Raw genomic sequence first — 10296 nt, forward strand, 5'->3', positions numbered from 1 at the left:
TCTTTTAAAAATTTCCCTTTACTCCTCCAACTTCCCAGCTGATCTGGAAAGAACTGCCTCACAGGCAAACAGCGGAGCCCTCAACTTGCTGGTGTTAGTAATTCTTTCACAACACAGCCAGTCCTGTGTATCTTATGTTAAGTTCGATGTTCGGTAATTGGATGTTTTCAATTTTGTTGTATAAATGGTCTAAACTCTTATTTTCTGACTGTTTGTTGCTGATATACAGAAATACGTTGGTGTTTAGTTGAAGCCTCTAGAAGATAACAGAGGAGGAGACTTATGACCTGTCATACAGAAAGAAATGCTTCTGTGTATTTTATATAGCAATTTGTTGAACTCTCTTGTTAGTGCCAAATATCTGTAATTCTTATGGAGTTTCTTCTCCCTCCCCCCAGCTTTGCTGCTGCTGCTGCTAAGTTGCTTCAGTCGTGTCTGACTCTGTGCGACCCCATAGACGGCAGCCCACTAGGCTCCTCTGTCCCTGGGATTCTCCAGTCAAGAACACTGGAGTGGGTTGCCATTTCCTTCTCCAGTGCACGCATGCATGCTAGGTCACGTCAGTCATGTCTGACTCTGCATGACCCTACGGACAGCAGCCCACCAGGCTCCTCTGTCCACAAGATTCTCTAGGCAAGATTACTGGAGTGGGTTGCCATTTCCTTCTCCCACACCCCAGCTTTACTGAGGTATAATTGACATATAGTGTTGTGTAAATTTAAGGTGTACAATTTGATGATTATATATAGTAAAATGACTAGCACAATTAGGTTAGGTAACATAACCATTGGGCTTCCCTGGTGGCTCAGTGGTAAAGAATGTGCCTGCCAATGCAGGCAATGTGGGTTCAATCCCTGGGTGGCTAAGATCCTCTGGAGAAGGAAATGGCCACCTCTCTAGTAGTCTTCCTTGGGAAATGCCATGGACAAAGGAGCCTAACTAGCTATAGTTCATGGGGTTGCAAAGAGTTGGACATGACTGAATGACTAACACACTTTCACAATTAATATACAATATTATACTAGTTTCAGATAAAATAGATAACTAATAAGAACCTACTGTATAGCACAGGGAATCAACTTACTGCTCTGCAGGTGTCTCTTTGAGATAGTCATTTAGTTTCCTTCGGATAAACACTCAGAACTGGAATTTGCTAGATGATATGGTAGTTCTATTTGTGTGTGTTTAACCTCCATATTATTTTCCAAAATGGCTGTCCCATTTACATTCCTTTTTTGGAATGTCTGTGAACATATGCACATGTCATCTGTGAATAATGAGAAAGTGTTCTTTTTCATTTCTTCCTTTCCAATTGTCTCTCTCTTTTCTATAATAGCTATGTTCCCTCTTTGCACTGTCTGGGACCTTCAGTTCAGTGTTGAATGGAATGGTGATAGCAGACACGCTTGTCTTGTTCCAGGTCTCAGTAGGAACGCTTTTATCATTTCACAACTAACCTTAATGCTTGCTGCGTATTTCCTGTTGATACTGTTTTTGAAATACAGAAATTCCATTCTCTTTCTCTTTTGCTAAAAATATTATAAACAGTGAATTTTATCACAGTATTTTCTCCATTTATTAAGATAGTCATGCGGTTTTTCTCTTCTTCCATTAATGTGATAAATTATGTTGATTGATTTTTGGCTGTTCAATCAATTTTGTATTCCTGGAATGAACCCAAATTTTTATATTTTGCTAAGTTTGATTTGTTAATATTTCACTTGGACTTTTTTCAATCTGTGTTATGAGTGACATTGGCTTGGAATTTTCCTTTCTCATGATGTTTTTGTCATGTTTTGATATCAAGGTTATTAGGCTCCCTTAAAAATGATGGGACGTAGTCCCTGGTTTACTGTCCTCTAGAAAAATCTGTTTAAATGTTTGGTAGAATTCACCAGCAAAGCCATCTGGGCCTGTGGTTATTCTCTGTGGGAAGGAATTAAATTACCAATCCAGTTTCTTCAATAGTTATAAAACAATTTAGGCTTTCTATTCTTGTATTTGTTTTGTAGCTTGTGCTTTTGTCCATGTTATCTGAATTTTTAAGTTTATTGGCATGAAGTTTTTCAGAATATCCTCTTATGATCATTTTAATGTCTGTATGATCTATAGCAGGAGTCAGAAAACCAAAGCTCTCAGGCCAAATCTGACCCATGGCCTGTTTTTGTTTGGCTCAGTGAGCTAAGAATAATTTTTATATTTTTAAAGGATTTTAAAAAGCAAATGAAAACAAAACAACAGCAAACACACACACGCAAGAATATGAGACAGAGACCTTAATTCCTGTTCTTATCTTTATATTCTCTTCATTTAATTTATTTTTAAAAATTTTATTGAGGTATATTTGATTACACTGTGTTAATTTCTGCTATACAGCAAAATGATCCAGTTGTACATATATATTATTTTTCATGTTTGTTTCCATTATGGTTTATCACAGGATATTGAATATAGTTCCCTGTACTCTACAATAGGAATTTGTGGTTTATTCATTTAGTATATAATAGTTTGCATCTGCTAATCCCAAACTCTCAATCCTTCCTTCCCCCACCCAACCCCCTTGAGGACCACAAATCTGTTCTCTATGTCTGTGAGACTGTTTCTATTTTGTAGATACGTTCACTTGTGTCATATTTTAGATTCCGTGTGTAAATGATATCGTATGGCATTTGTCTTTCTCTTTCAGACTTACTTTGCTTAGTATGATAATCTCTAGATCCATCCATGTTTCTGGGAATGACATTATTTAATCCTTTTTTATGACTGATTGACATTCCATTGTATATATTTACCAAATTTTCTTTATTCATTCATCTGTCAATGGACACTTAGGTTACTTACATGTCTTGGCTATTATAAATAGTGCTGCTTTGAACATCAGGGTGCATGCATGCTTTCAAATTATAGTTTTGTCTGAATATATGACCAGGAATAGGATTGCTGGATCATATGGCAACTCTATTTTTAGTTTTCTAAGGAACCTCCATACGGCTTTCCACAGTGGCGACACCAGTTTATAGCCCCACCAACCACGTAGGAGGGTTCCCTTTTCTCCACACCCCCTCTAACGTTTGTTATTTATAGACGTTTTAGTGATGGCCATTCTGACTGGTGTGAGGTGGTACCTCACTGTAGTTTTGACGTGCATTTCTTTAATAATTAGTGATAATGAATATCTTTTCATGTGCCTAACAGCCATCTGTATATCTTCTTTGGGTTGTTTTTATGTTGTTGTTGCTATTGAGTTGTGTGAGCTGTTTGTATATTTTGGCGATTAAGCCCTTATCAGTCACATCGTTTGCAAATATTTTCTCTCAATCTGTAGGTTGTCTTTTCATTTTGTTTATATTTTCCTTTACTGTAACATTATAAGCAAACAAAAGCTTATAAGTTTGATTAGGTCCCATCTGTTTATTTTTTATTTTACTTCTAATGCCTTGGGAAACTGGCCTAAAAAAACATTGGTACGATTTATGTCAGAGAATGTTTTGTCTATGTTCTCTTCTAGGAGTTTTATGGTGTCCTATCTTATACTTAAGTCTTTAAGCCATATCGAGTTTATTTTTGTGTACTGTGTGAGGGTATGTTCTAACTTCATTGATTTGTATGCAGCTGTCCAGCTTTACTTCATTTTAAATTATTTTACTTAATTTCCTATTCTCAGCTATCTTCTTGAGAGGCTTCTTGAGAGGCTATCCATGTGTATTTGAAAAAGTCAAGTTTGCTATAATGTTATTTGATTCTAATATATCCTTCCTGAATTCCTGTCTTCTTACTCTAGTAAGTTAGTGAGAGTTGCATAAAAAACTCTTTTATTGTGGATTTGAATACTTAACCCTTGTAATTCTGATAAAGTTTTGCTGTACATATTTTGAGATGACATTATTAGAATAATAATAAAATAAATAAGGAATAATGAAGGAATACTATGAACAACTTTATATGTACCTATTTGATAACCTGTTCAGTTCAGTTCAGTTCAGTCGCTCAGTCGTGTCCGACTCTTCACCACCCCATGAATCGCAGCACGCCAGGCCTCCCTGTCCATCAGCAACTCCCGGAGTTCACTCAGACTCACGTCCATTGAGTCAGTGATGCCATCCAGCCATCTCATCCTCTGTCGTCCCCTTCTCCTCCTGCCCCCAATCCCTCCCAGCATCAGAGTCTTTTCCAATGAGTCAACTCTTCGCATGAGGTGGCCAAAGTACTGGAGTTTCAGCTTCAGCATCATTCCCTCCAAAGAAATCCCAGGGCTGATCTCCTTCAGAATGGACTGGTTGGATCTCCTTGCAGTCCAAGGGACTCTCAAGAGTTTTCTCCAACACCACAGTTCAAAAGCATCAATTCTTCAGCACTCAGCTTTCTTCACAGTCCAACTCTCACATCCATACATGACCACAGGAAAAACCATAGCCTTGACTAGACGGACCTTTGTTGCCAAAATAATGTCTCTGCTTTTGAATGTGCTACCTAGGTTGGTCATAACTTTCCTTCCAAGGAGTAAGCGTCTTTTAATTTCATGGCTGCAGTCACCATCTGCAGTGATTTTGGAGCCCCCAAAAATAAAGTCTGACACTGTTTCCACTGTTTCCCCATCTGGTCCCATGAAGTGATGGGACCGGATGCCGTGATCTTCGTTTTCTGAATGTTGAGCTTTAAGCCAACTTTTTCACTCTCCTCTTTCACTTTCATCAAGAGGCTTTTTATTTCCTCTTCACTTCTGCCATAAGGGTGGTATCATCTGCATATCTGAGGTTATTGATATTTCTCCTGGCAATCTTGATTCCAGCTTGTGTTTCTTCCAGCCCAGTGTTTCTCATGATATACTCTGCATAGAAGTTAAATAAGCAGGGTGATAATATACAGCTTTGACGTACTCCTTTTCCTATTTGGAACCAGTCTGTTGTTCCATGTCCAGTTCTAACTGTTGCTTCCTGACCTGTTAAAGCTGGCCAATTCTTTTAAAGATACAATTTGCCAAAACTCACACAAGAAGAAATAGGCCATCTGAATAGGTCTGAATCTGTTAAAGGAATTGAATTAGCTACTTTTTAAACAGTAAACACCAAATCCAAAGAGGTTCACTGGTGATTTCAACGAAACATCTTAGAAAGAAATTATACCAATTCTCTACAATGTCTTCCAGAAGATATAGACAGAGGAAAAACTTTATAATTCATTTTATGAAGTCAGCATTATCCTAATACCAAAACCAGACAAAGACCTTGCAAGAAAACTATAGACATATCTCCCATGAAAATGATGCAAAAATCATAAACAAAATATTAGCATATCAAATCCAACAATATATAAAAAGATTTATAAACCACAACCAAGTGCAACTTATCCTAGGTGTGCAAGGCTGGCTCAATATTTTAAAATTAATTAATGTAATTCATCATAATATCAGGTTAAAATAGAAAAACCACATAATCTTATCATAGATACAGAAAAGCATTTGATAAAATCCAAAACTCGTTTTAATTAGACTCCTTTTTGATAGATGGTAACTTTCCCAACTTGATAAAGGAAAAAAACCCTCAAGCTAACACTATATTTAATAGTGAGAAACTTGAAGCTTTCCCAGTAAAACCAAGTACAAGGGTAGAATGTTCCCTCTTATCCCTCCTTTTCAGTATTATACTGGAAGTTACAGCTCAAGATGGATCACAGACCTAAATGTAAAACACAAAACTATGAAACTACTAGACGATAACATAGGAGAAAAACTAGATGACATTGGTATGTGATGATTTTTTAGATACCCAGAGAAATGATCCATTAAAAATATGATTGGTAGGCTAGACTTCATTAAATTTAAAAATACTTTCCTGCAAAAGGCACTGTCAAGAGAATAAGAAGACAAGCTACAGACTGGGAGAAAATACCTGCAAACACATCACATAAAGGACCATTATCCAAAACATACAAAGAGCTTTTAAAAGTCAAAAATAAGAAAACAAACAACCAGATTTCAAAAAGGCCGAAGGCCTGAATAGAGACCTCACCAAAGAAGGTATATGGATGGCAAACAAGCCGAGGACAAGATGCTTAACATCATATGTTATTCGGGAACTGCAAACTACAACAGTGAGCTACCACCTAGCTATTGGAACAACCAAAACCCAAAGCACTGTCAACACCAACTGCTAACAAATATGTGGAAAGGCAGGAACTCTTGTTCATTGCTGGTGGGAATGTAAAATGGGATAAGCACTTTAAAGCAGTTTCATGTTTGTTTTGTTCTCTTTTATGAAATTAAGCATTTTTATCATGTGATCCACTGATTGCACTCCTTGGTATTACCCAAACGAGTGGGAAAATATGTCCACAAAAAAGCCTACACATGAATGTTTATAAAAGCTTTATTCAAGATTGTCAAAACTTGAAAGCAACCGAGATGTCTTTCAGTAGATGAAAGCATAAAAAAGCTCTGGTATATCCCGACAAGGGAGCATTATGCAGAACTAAAAGGAAAGTAGCTATCAAGCCATGAAAATACATGGAGGAAACTTGAATGTGTATTGCTAAGTGAAAGAAGCCAATCTTAAAGTGTGTGGTGTCCTGGAAAAGGAGAAACTATGGACCTAGTAAAATCAGTGATCAGCAATGAGTGTTTGCCCGGGTTGAGGAAGTGAATAGGCTGATTACAAAGGATATTTAGGGCAGTGAAAATACTCTATATGATACCATAATGAAAGATTGTTGTTGAATCACTAAGTCATGTTGGGCTCTTTGCAACCCCACAGACTGTTGCCGGCCAGGCTCCTCTGTCCATGGGGTTTTTCCAGACAAGAATGCTGGAGTAGGTTGCCATTTCCTTCTCTAGGGGATCTTCCAGACCCAAGGATCGAACCTATGTCTCCTGGATTGGCAGGTGGATTCTTTACCACTGAGCCACCAGGGAAGTCCTTAATGAAAGATGCCTGTCATTATACATTTGTCTAAACCCATAGAATGAATACCACAAAGAGTGAACTGTAATGTAAACTATGGACTTTGGGTGCTTATGATGTACCAGTGTAGGTTCATCAGTTGTAACAAATGTACCACTCTGGTGAGGGATGTTGATAACAGGGGAGGCTACACATGTGTTGGAGCAGGGCATATATGGGAAATCTCTGTACCATTCCCCTAATTTTGCTGTAAAACTTTAACTGCCCTTAAAGAGCAGTGTTAAAAAAAAAAAAAAATAAAGAGTAGAATATAGGATGAGGAGAAATTGGGGGAGTGTGATCAAAAAGTGCAAACTTCTAATTAAGAGATTAAATAAGTACTAGAAATGTAATGTTCAACACGATGACTCTGGTTAACATTGTTTTCCTATGATACATAGGAAAGTTGTTAAGAGTGACTGTTAATAGAACTCCCAAGAGTTCTCATCACAAGGTGATTTTTTTTTCTTGTATCTACGTGAGAAGATGGATATTAACTAAATCTATTGTGACAATCCTTTCATAATATATGTAAATCAAGCCATCAGGCTTTAAACATATACAGTGATATATGTCAATTATTTCTCCCCAAAAAGCAAAAAACTAGAAAAAATTGGTGGGAACTTTATTTTGGTTTGCTTTAAGTGTCAGGGGAAGGAGTTTGCATATAAGCCATTCCAATTTTTTTTCCTATTGTGCTTCTCAGCATGTGGGAGCCTTTTTCCCCAGCCAGGAATGGAACTCGAATCCCCTGCATTGAAAGTGTGGAGTCTTAACCACTGGATCACCAGGCAAGTCCTCCATACCAAATTTACGAATGTCATTTTTCTGACCTAAATTCAAGCTGTTCATAATCATAAGCAGTATGAAAGACTATGATTTAAAGCTTTAGACATCTTTTCATAACTTTACCCAGAATAAATGATCGTAATCATTTATTCTTAAACATTCAGTTTTAATAATTATTCTACCATCTCATTTCATTTTTCTCAAGAAACAAGCGAGGTAGATTTTTATAAGCAAAAAGAACAGATGAGTGCTCATTTGTTAGCCCTATGTGAAAATACTCAGGCTGAAAGTGAATGTCACTCAGTCGTTTCTGACTCTGTGACCCCCTGGACTATACTCCAGGCCAGAATATTGGAGTGTGTAGCCTTTCCCTACTCCAGGGGATCTTCCCAACCCAGGGATCAAACCGAGGTCTCCCTCATTGCAGGCAGATTCTTTACCAGCTGAGCCACAAGGGAAGCCCAGGAATACTGGAGTGGGTAGCCTATCCTGTCCCCAGTGGATCTTTCCCACCCAGGAATAGAACTGGGGTCTCCTGCATTGCAGGCAGATTCTTTAACAACTGAGCGATCAGGGAAGCCCACTCATGTTGGGTGTTCCTTTATTTTCATTTGAATGGTGACCTTCGAGATAAAAATAACTGGAGAGACAAAGTGAAAGTCTGGCCTCAGAATTGGCTCAGTGCCAGAGCTCTGTATGTGCCAAGTTATGCCTTGAAAAGTGGCTGCCAGGTGATTCTGGCTTGGTGGTTGGAGATGCACCAAGGCTAAGATTCAGGACCCATTCAACCGTGGCAGAGCTGCAGAGGGACTTACTCAACAAACACCAGGTTGAAGCCAGTGAAAGGAGGATGTAATGGGAGGGGCAGCAGGCAAGAGCTCCCAGAGCTTTATAGGGACACTCATCTAATCAACAGAAAGCTGCTCTGAACTTTAGACCAGCCTCGACTCCCACCTTACCTAACAGCCACCAAATCTACAGCAACCATATCTTCGATGACTCGTTGTCTACTAAACTGTTCATTCTGACTTCCCTGAACCCCACCTTCCCATCTTTCCATCTGTTGACACTGAGGGTTCAGAAAAAGACAATTCTCACCTGGGATGGGACTCTGGTACACTTACCTGTCAGGAGAGGTATCTAGTTCATGGCCGGTTCCATGCCTTACTTGAATACATACGGGTGGTGAGACCATAGATAAATTGTTTCATCTGTCTCTGCTCTCTTTCTTGTATCTGTAACCTGACCTCCTCCTTACACACTTAACTGACACACCTGTGAAGATAAGTGGAGGCTGAATTGTAATGTATTAAACTCCCAGGAGTTCTAGGGATAAGGACCATGTATAAATAAAAACGTATTAGGAATGAAGAATGAAAGTGAAACTTGCTCAGTCGTGTCCAACTTTTTGTGACCACATGGACTATACAGTCCATGGAATTCTCTAGGCCAGAATACTAAAGTGGGTAGCTTTTCCCTTCTCCAGGGGATCTTCCCAACCTAGGGATCGAACCCAGGTCTCCTGCATTGCAGGTGGATTCTTTACCAGCTGAGCCACAAGGGAAGGAAGCCCAAGAATACTGGAGTGGGTAGCCTATTCCATCTCCAATGCATCTTCCTGACCCAGGAATCGAACTGGGGTCTCCTGCATTGCAGGTGGATTCTTTATCAACTGATCTAGCAGGGAAGCCCGCATTATGAATGTCTGCATATTAATCAAGACTTTTATATTTTACCCTCATGGCACACTGGGAAGTCATAACTATTGAATATCAAACAGATCTTTTCACCACCCCCTAGCCCACTAACACTTCTTCTTCTTTTTTTTTTTTTTTTAATTTATTTGGCTGCACTATGTCTTAGTTGTGGCATGTGGGATCTAGTTCCCCAACCAGGGAGTGAACCTGGGTCCCCTCCATGGGGAGCTCAGAGTCTTAGCCACTGGACCACCAGGGAAGTCCCGCACTAACACTTCTAAACCCTCCAAGTTCAGTTCAGTTCATTTGCTCAGTCGTGTTCAACTCTTTGCAACCCCATGAATCACAGCACATCAGGCCTCCCTGTCTATCACCAACCCCCAGAGTTCACCCAAACCCATGCTCATTGAATCAGTGATGCCATCCAACCATCTCATCCTCTGTCATCCCCTTCTCCTCCTGCCTTCAGTCTTTCCCAAAATCAGGGTCTTTTCAAATGAGTCAGCTCTTCCCATCAGGTGGCCAAAGTATTGGAGTTTCAGCTTCAAAATCAATCCTACCAATGAACACCCAGGACTGATCTCCCTTAGGATGGACTGGTTGGATCTCCTTGCAGTCCAAAGGACTCTCAAGAGTCTTTTCCAACACCACAGTTCAAAAGCATCAATTCTTCAGTGCTCAGCTTTCTTTATAGTCCAAGTCTCACATCCATACATGACCACTGGAAAAACCATAGTCGACTAGATGGACCTTTGTTGACAAAGTAATGTCTCTGCTTTTTAATATGCTATTTAGATTGGGCATAACTTTCCTCTCCAAGTTAATCCCTAGAAAATAACCATAAAGAAGATAAAATTTGTCTTTGTACTCCCAGT

This window comes from Bos indicus, chromosome 5 (assembly GCF_029378745.1).
Source record: "Bos indicus isolate NIAB-ARS_2022 breed Sahiwal x Tharparkar chromosome 5, NIAB-ARS_B.indTharparkar_mat_pri_1.0, whole genome shotgun sequence".
NCBI lineage: Eukaryota > Metazoa > Chordata > Mammalia > Artiodactyla > Bovidae > Bos > Bos indicus.